At 40.8% G+C, this 7,088-nt stretch overlaps 1 protein-coding gene across 1 annotated transcript in view; it reads right to left on the reverse strand.

Moving 5' to 3' along the window:
- The window catches only part of LOC125037336 (vang-like protein 2), a 62,464-nt gene extending 57,921 nt beyond the window's left edge, over positions 1-4,543 (reverse strand). The window contains exon 1 of the mRNA XM_047630425.1: positions 4,258-4,543. The gene's annotated coding sequence lies outside the window, so the exon portion shown is untranslated. The remainder of the gene's footprint in view (positions 1-4,257) is intronic.
- Positions 4,544-7,088: the final 2,545 nt, after the last annotated feature.

Here is a 7,088-nt window from a genome sequence, read left to right on the forward strand (position 1 = left end):
ATACAGAAATCTTGCATATGAGTATGTCATGAAACCTAATCCCTCCGAAGCACCTCCGCCCTGCGCTTAAACACACCAAGGTTGTCGTCTGTCTTCTTCAAACTCCCTTCCTGACGCCGAGAAAAGGTGTCCCGAGCTAAAGGGTGGCCCTCCCTTCGCCCTCTTCCTCCTCCCTTGTCTCATTTTCGGTCTCTTCTTGTTCCTCTCTTTTCTTACTCTTCCTCATCGTCATATGTGTCTAATTCTCCTCTCCTCTCCCTCCTTCTTCCTCTTCTATTACCTTCCTCCCTCCCCTTCTTGTCCTTTCGGCCTTTATCTTTTCCTTCGCTCCCCTTATTCTTCCTCCTCGTCATATCCTACGTGTCCTCTTCTCTCCTCTTCCTCCTTCTCTTACTCTACTGTTACCCTTCCCTCTCCTTTTGTTTTGTTTTTCTCTCTCCCTCCTTCTTCCTTTTCAATTACCCCTCCCCCTCTTCCTCCTTCATCTTCTATTAGCCCCCCCCCCCCCTCTTCCTCCTTCACCTTCTCCACCTTCCCTCCTTCTGCCCTCCTTCCCCCGGGGGTTCACATTCTTCCTACAGATGACGGTTGTCTGGTCATGATTGTTCCACGGCGCAACTTACCTGGAGCTTTTGTGTCCTTCTGTGTGGATGCCAGTGTCTTCGTTTTTGTTTCTTTTTATAATCTGTTTTTTTTTCTATGTCTTTCTTTATTCCTCCTCCATATCTCTCTCTCTCTCTACCTGTCTTTTCCTTCAGTTCGTTCTTTCTTTTCTCAATCTCTACGATTTTTCATAATTTGTCTCCACTTCATCTGCTTTTCTTCTTAATGGTCAAAATCATCTTATCCGTCTCTTCCAATTACGTCAACTTGTTCATCCTTCCTACCCCTTCTTCCTCCTCCTTTTTCTTCATCTCATAACCCAATATGGAAAAATAAAAATCGACTTATCTGTAATACCCACCCAGTGCTTGCATGCAACTGACCCGGCTGCTGTGCGTGATTCTCCGCTATGCCTCGGCATATTGCTTCTGTAAGTGAGAGAGAGAGAGAGAGAGGGGGGGGGGGGAGGGGGAGGGGAGAGGGAGAGGGAGAGAGAGAGAGAGAGAGAGAGAGAGAGAGAGAGAGAGAGAGAGAGAGAGAGAGAGAGAGAGAGAGAGAGAGAGAGAGAGGGGGGGGGGGGAGAGGGAGAGGGAGAGGGAGAGAAAGAAGAGAGAGAGAGGGGGGGAGAGAGAGAGAGAGGACAAGAGGTATGGACCTTTCTTGGGCAATGCCGTAGTGAAGTCTCCGAGGGCTGAATGATGGGCTTTATTCCTATTTTTTGTTTTTTTTTGCTAGGCCACAGGGCAATATCACTTGGATAAGACCTTGAGAGGGAGATGGATGGCACAGGAGGAAAAAGGTTAATAGCGTGTACGTTTGCGGCTGCCTGGGTGGGGGTTTGCATATGGCTGCATGTAGACAAAACCATGCGAGTTTTCAATGTAGTCTACAGATTTGAGTGTGTGTGTGTGTGTGTGTGTGTGTGTGTGTGTGTGTGTGTGTGTGTGTGTGTGTGTGTGTGTGTGTGTGTGTGAGAGAATGTATGTGTGTGAGAGTGTGTGTCTGTGAGAGAGTGTGTGTGTGAGTGTGTCTGTGAAAGAGTGTGTGTGTTGTGTGTGTCTGTGTGTCTGTGTGTTGTGTGTGTGTGTGTGTGTGTGTGTGCGCGCGTACGTAAACGTACATACATATATCCATATTCATCTGTGCACATACATACATATAGAGGGAGAGGAGGGAGACGCGCAACCGAGTGAGCTCCGTTGCGGCAATTCATTTATTCAAATCAAGCGTCATTAGATTCAATTCAACCCGAGACAGCGGATAATTGAGGAAGATTTAATCCGAAGATTCAAACGTCTTGCCATTTTCGTAATTTGCACTATACAAACAATAATAAACGATAATGGTTGCTGCTGTGAGTGTGTAAGACAACACTGGAGTGAATCTCCTTGCAAACTCTTAAATGATTCCGTCGAAAAGTGATAAGGGTTACAATATATGCATATATACATATATCAATACCACCATATATATATATATATATATATATATATATTTATATATATATATACTCATGTGAAAATATATATACGATAATGCCTGTATATACTCTCATAAAAAGTATAGAGCACAATACTAGCACATACATATTCTTCATATAAAAATATATATCACAATACCAGCATATATTCGTCCTAATAAAATTATATATTCCTCATATAAAAAGTACATAGCCCTAGCACAGTGCCAACATATACGCTTATACAAAAGTATATATCACATTGCCAGTATATATTCCTCATGTGCGAACTATATTTATTCCAATAACAGTATATATCCCTCATATAAAATATATTACAGTGCCGTCACGTATTCTTCATATAAAAAGTATATACCACGATACCAGCACATACTCCACATATAAAAAGTATAGGCTCTGTGGGAACTCAATGACCTCTTCCATACAATGAATCAGCCTCTTATCCACACAGCAGATCTCGTACCAAAACAAAGCTTACGCACAGGCGTTGTAAGGGGCTAAAGAAGTCATGACATCCGAATTTATGTGAAATTATATTTTTTCGAACATAAATAGAGGAATAAATGTACGTAAATGTTTACGTATAAATATATGTGTATATGTATGGATATAACATATATATACATATGAAATGTATGTGTGTATAAGTATATGTATATGTATATAAATATGTATACGTATATGTATATATATAGGTATATATATACATAGATATGTATATATATAAACACATATACATGTATATGTGTATGTGTGTATATATATATATATATATATATATATATATATGCATATATATATGTACATATATGTATGTGTGTGTGTATATAAATATAAATATATATATATATATATATATATATATATATATATATAAAACAGATGCACTTAAACATTTTACCGAATAATCAAAAGCACGTCTAGCTTAAGATAGATAATGACCTCTTGGGAAAGAAAAAAATAACAATAATAAAATACGAGCGATACCACGAAAGCTACTTTCTGCTTCATCTTAATTCGTCGCTAATTACCGTGTTTATCGGCCACGCATGACGAAAATGCGCTTTCGCTGTTCACGAATCATGACGTTAATAAATGCCATTCACAATTATCGATAAAACAAATCCTCATTTTTTCCTCTCTATCTCGTTTTTCTGGTTTACCTCGTCCACATTCTCTTCTTCTTCTTCTTTTCCTTCTTACTCCTCCATCTACTCTTTAAGAAATCTTCCTCCTATCCTCCTTCCTTCCTCTTTTTCTTCTTATTTACTGTTTATTTTTTAAGCACGATTGCTTTTTAAGGCAGTAATTTGCGGCCGGAGATGGTTCGGACGATAAAATTACCCTTAGCACGGTAATGCAATTACTGTGTACAATAATCGTCAAGACTTTTTTTTTTTTTTTTAGATAATGTGTCTGAATAGCTGTTAAGATATGTGTACGTAGGCGATACATCTTAAGACCGTTGAATAAAAATAGGTATATGTATGTGTGCATAGATATATTATATATATAGTATCCAGAGAGGTATTATAAAATATCCCAAATTCGAGTCAAGATGTAGGAAATGCATCTTAAGACAATTGAATAGAAAACATCAAATATATGACTACGTAATATCTAGAGAGGTAATACAAATTATGTCAAATTCTAATTATATGAACCAACTTAAAAATTAAAGGTAACTTTACGGTAACCTTTAGGTATGAAGATACAAACAACCACATTACAAAGGCAATAATTAAATTCGTGCAAAATTCTATATCAACATAAGAACAATTCCTAGAAAACATGCACGACCAACAGAACAAGAGTAATATACAAAATAAGAGTCAGAATAACGTTATACAAAGGTAGAAATGAAGAATGTCTCAAATACAGAGATCAGTTAAATAGGGTAAATGTTAAATATATAAATGTGAATTACATACATGATCCCTAAAATATAATAAATGACTTATCAATGGCTATAATACACAGATGAGGAAAAACATGGGCAAGTAAATACAATAACAGTGATTCCAATAAATGCAAAACAGAGATAAGAACAACGCAAAAAATAGAAGAAAAAAAAGTTAAAAGCAATGAAGACCAATACAAGTGTTCATCTCAACCGGAAATGCCCCTGCCCTCCACGACACTTGCCAAGACGTGCCAAGACGAAGCCTCCTCACCTGCCACAACGAAGCACGGAATCCGGACCAACATTTTCCAGCCGTTTCCAGCAGCCCGCGGCTTCTCTCTCTCTCTCCTCCGCCGCTATTTTCACTCTTCTTTATCCTTTTAGGCCTCACATTTTCCCTTCTTCTTTTCCTCGCGGCCTCACAAAATATATGTATATCCTTCTTGCATCGGTTTTGGAATTATATAAGGAGATCCGGCTGAAAGGACGATCTTTTTAATTCACCACAGACACAGGTCGCCGCGGAGGAACACACACACGTCTTCTCACTACACTGTCCACCCTCAATCTGAAGACGTTCCAATAATGCTGCCGGGACGAACCCACTCGGGGCGCGGGTAGAGCGCAGACTCATAAAAATTCGTGTTTCGGGTTTTCGTTTTATTTTATTTACAGTTCTTTTTATTATTGTCGTGTATTCTAATTCATTTATATTGGCTTTGAACAGCATGTATGAAAATACATAACATACACATAGTTCCATTGGTGTGATTTACAGGTTGTAAATAAACACGTTGGGCAAAGTGAATCAATGATCCTTGCATATATTATCGCCATGTACAAAGCTCCATCATTGTCGCTCGTACTAAAGCATGTCACAGTTAAATGGAGGAACACTGTCAGCAGGCACTCGGACACTGAAGCTGGGATATATTACGCATTATACGAATGTCTTTTGCCTTTTATTATCAATTATATTACTTGACTGTCTTTATATATATATATATATATATATATATATATATATATATATATATAAGCACATACAAATGTATGCATGTAATGAACTTTTAAGGAAAAAGTATCTGTAATTTACAAAGGGTCAAACCCGTACAATATATATACGCGTTTTAAAATGAATGACGTGTTACCAACCCTTTAAGGAAATGCATTTAATCTCGCCCATTCCATCGCGCCACCTACCCCTAAACGCCCGTATCGCTGAAACACTATCCCCATCGCAGTCTCGAATTCACCCATAAAACACCAAAAGATCAGTCAGGACCGGGGATTGGACACAGGAAATCGCCCTCCTCACCCTCCCACTCGTAAAAAAAAAGAAACAGACGTTCAAATTTCAGTGGCCATGAAAAGAGGTAGCAAGCGGCACCTGGGCGGCAGGGCGAGCAGATGAGGCGAGCAGACTGACATCACCTTTTTTTATTTTTACGGCATCGATTTCACATTCGCAGTCGACTCGATAATCTGCTTCGACAGAGTTCACCGCGGGACGCAAGATTCTCCGCGTAAGAAAGGAGGGAGCGTCCAGAGATAGGTTGCTGATCGAGACCTGTAGCAAAGGCCAGCGACGAAATCGAGCAACCGGCAACCCGAAGCTCCAGCGGCAATTTCTTCCCACGACCGACACTGGCGGAGCGGAAAACCTGCTGCCGTTTGAACCACGAGTTCAATTTCATCGTTTCTGCAAAGCTCCAGTGGTTCATATTTACAATATGATGACTAGAATGCCTAGTAAAGGACTTCTCCAAATAGGGAAGCCAGGCAGTCTGTAAGACAAATAAAACGGTGCTTTTGGAGTTGGAAAATACAGTTTAGCCTCGGGTGGGACGGTTACCAGAGTGTACGATAATCTTTCAGAGTACACCGCGGTGGCCCGGGGCGGTGTGAAGGCCCCGAGGACCACATACAATGGTCGCTCCCGCTCCCTCATTTGGACGAGCTGAAACTGCAATTGTTTGTGTAATTGGCCAACCCCTTCTTTCCTTACAGCTGGCCGAAGAGACACCTTAAAGCAAGGCTAGACATGGGAGCAGAAAAAGGCAAGATGCAGGGAGCGAGATCGGGTACCCGAGGCTTCTGCGGGTATCTCGACGGCCGCATCTGATCGGAATGTAATTATATAGTCCCTCTGCACGATTTTCTACCCTCGCAACCCTCACAACGTCCTGATAGCGAAGGACGGCGGCGGGAGGAGTTGGCGCGGGAAGAAAATATTTGGCTGTCGACGCAACCGTTCGCGAGGCATGCAAATCCGATGACCTGGTGGGGTGCTCCGTCCCTTTAAATATTTTCCGAGGGAGTCAGGCGATCCTCTCCATCCTTAATTGTCTACGATGGAAAGCAAAGAAAGCAAAGTTTAATTCGAGAGAAGGAAAGAAAAACTAACGACTGACAGGTCGCATCTGCTGCCTGGTTAACGAGATGAATTTACTCTCCACTTTTACATTGGCTGTGGACCCTGCCCCTGCCCCCTCCGCCTGCCCCTCCCCGCTTCTCCGTAACAGTGAAGAACTAGAAAGGTCAAAGGGGAGAGAACAGACTATGCACGGGGAGAACAGGCGGAAAAGGCGACAGAGGGAAGGGGACACAGGCGAGGACCAGGTGAGACTCGAACGGAGAGGCGCGGAGGAGGAAGCCTCATCGTCTGCGTGGACCGGATTTAGTGATTTTGGATTTGCAGTTTAATTTTTTTTTTATGATCGGAGACGACCTTGATTGCTAAGAGGTTATTGATGTGTCGTTAATGACTGGCTTGATACTGATTTATTACCGTGTTCAATAAGAAATTTTATGATAGAAGGCGTGTTGGTGCTTCCATAATGACTGTAATATTGATAAAAGTGCTTTTGTTCAAGGAGCGATTTTCGTGTTATATATTTATTTATGCTTCCATAAGTCATGTAATCTAAATCGAGTCTAAATCAATCAAGGGTCGAGGGCATTATATAATAAAAGAAAAAGAAAAAAAGAAAAATAGAAAGAAAGCCATATAAATCAATTCGGAACAATTTCAACCACAAATGTCTCGTCTCCGAAATTTCCACTTCCCCTTTTATCTAATTTCCTTCACCTCCCACCTTT

The sequence above is a fragment of the Penaeus chinensis genome, chromosome 23 (genome assembly GCF_019202785.1).
Source record: "Penaeus chinensis breed Huanghai No. 1 chromosome 23, ASM1920278v2, whole genome shotgun sequence".
Taxonomy (NCBI): domain Eukaryota; kingdom Metazoa; phylum Arthropoda; class Malacostraca; order Decapoda; family Penaeidae; genus Penaeus; species Penaeus chinensis.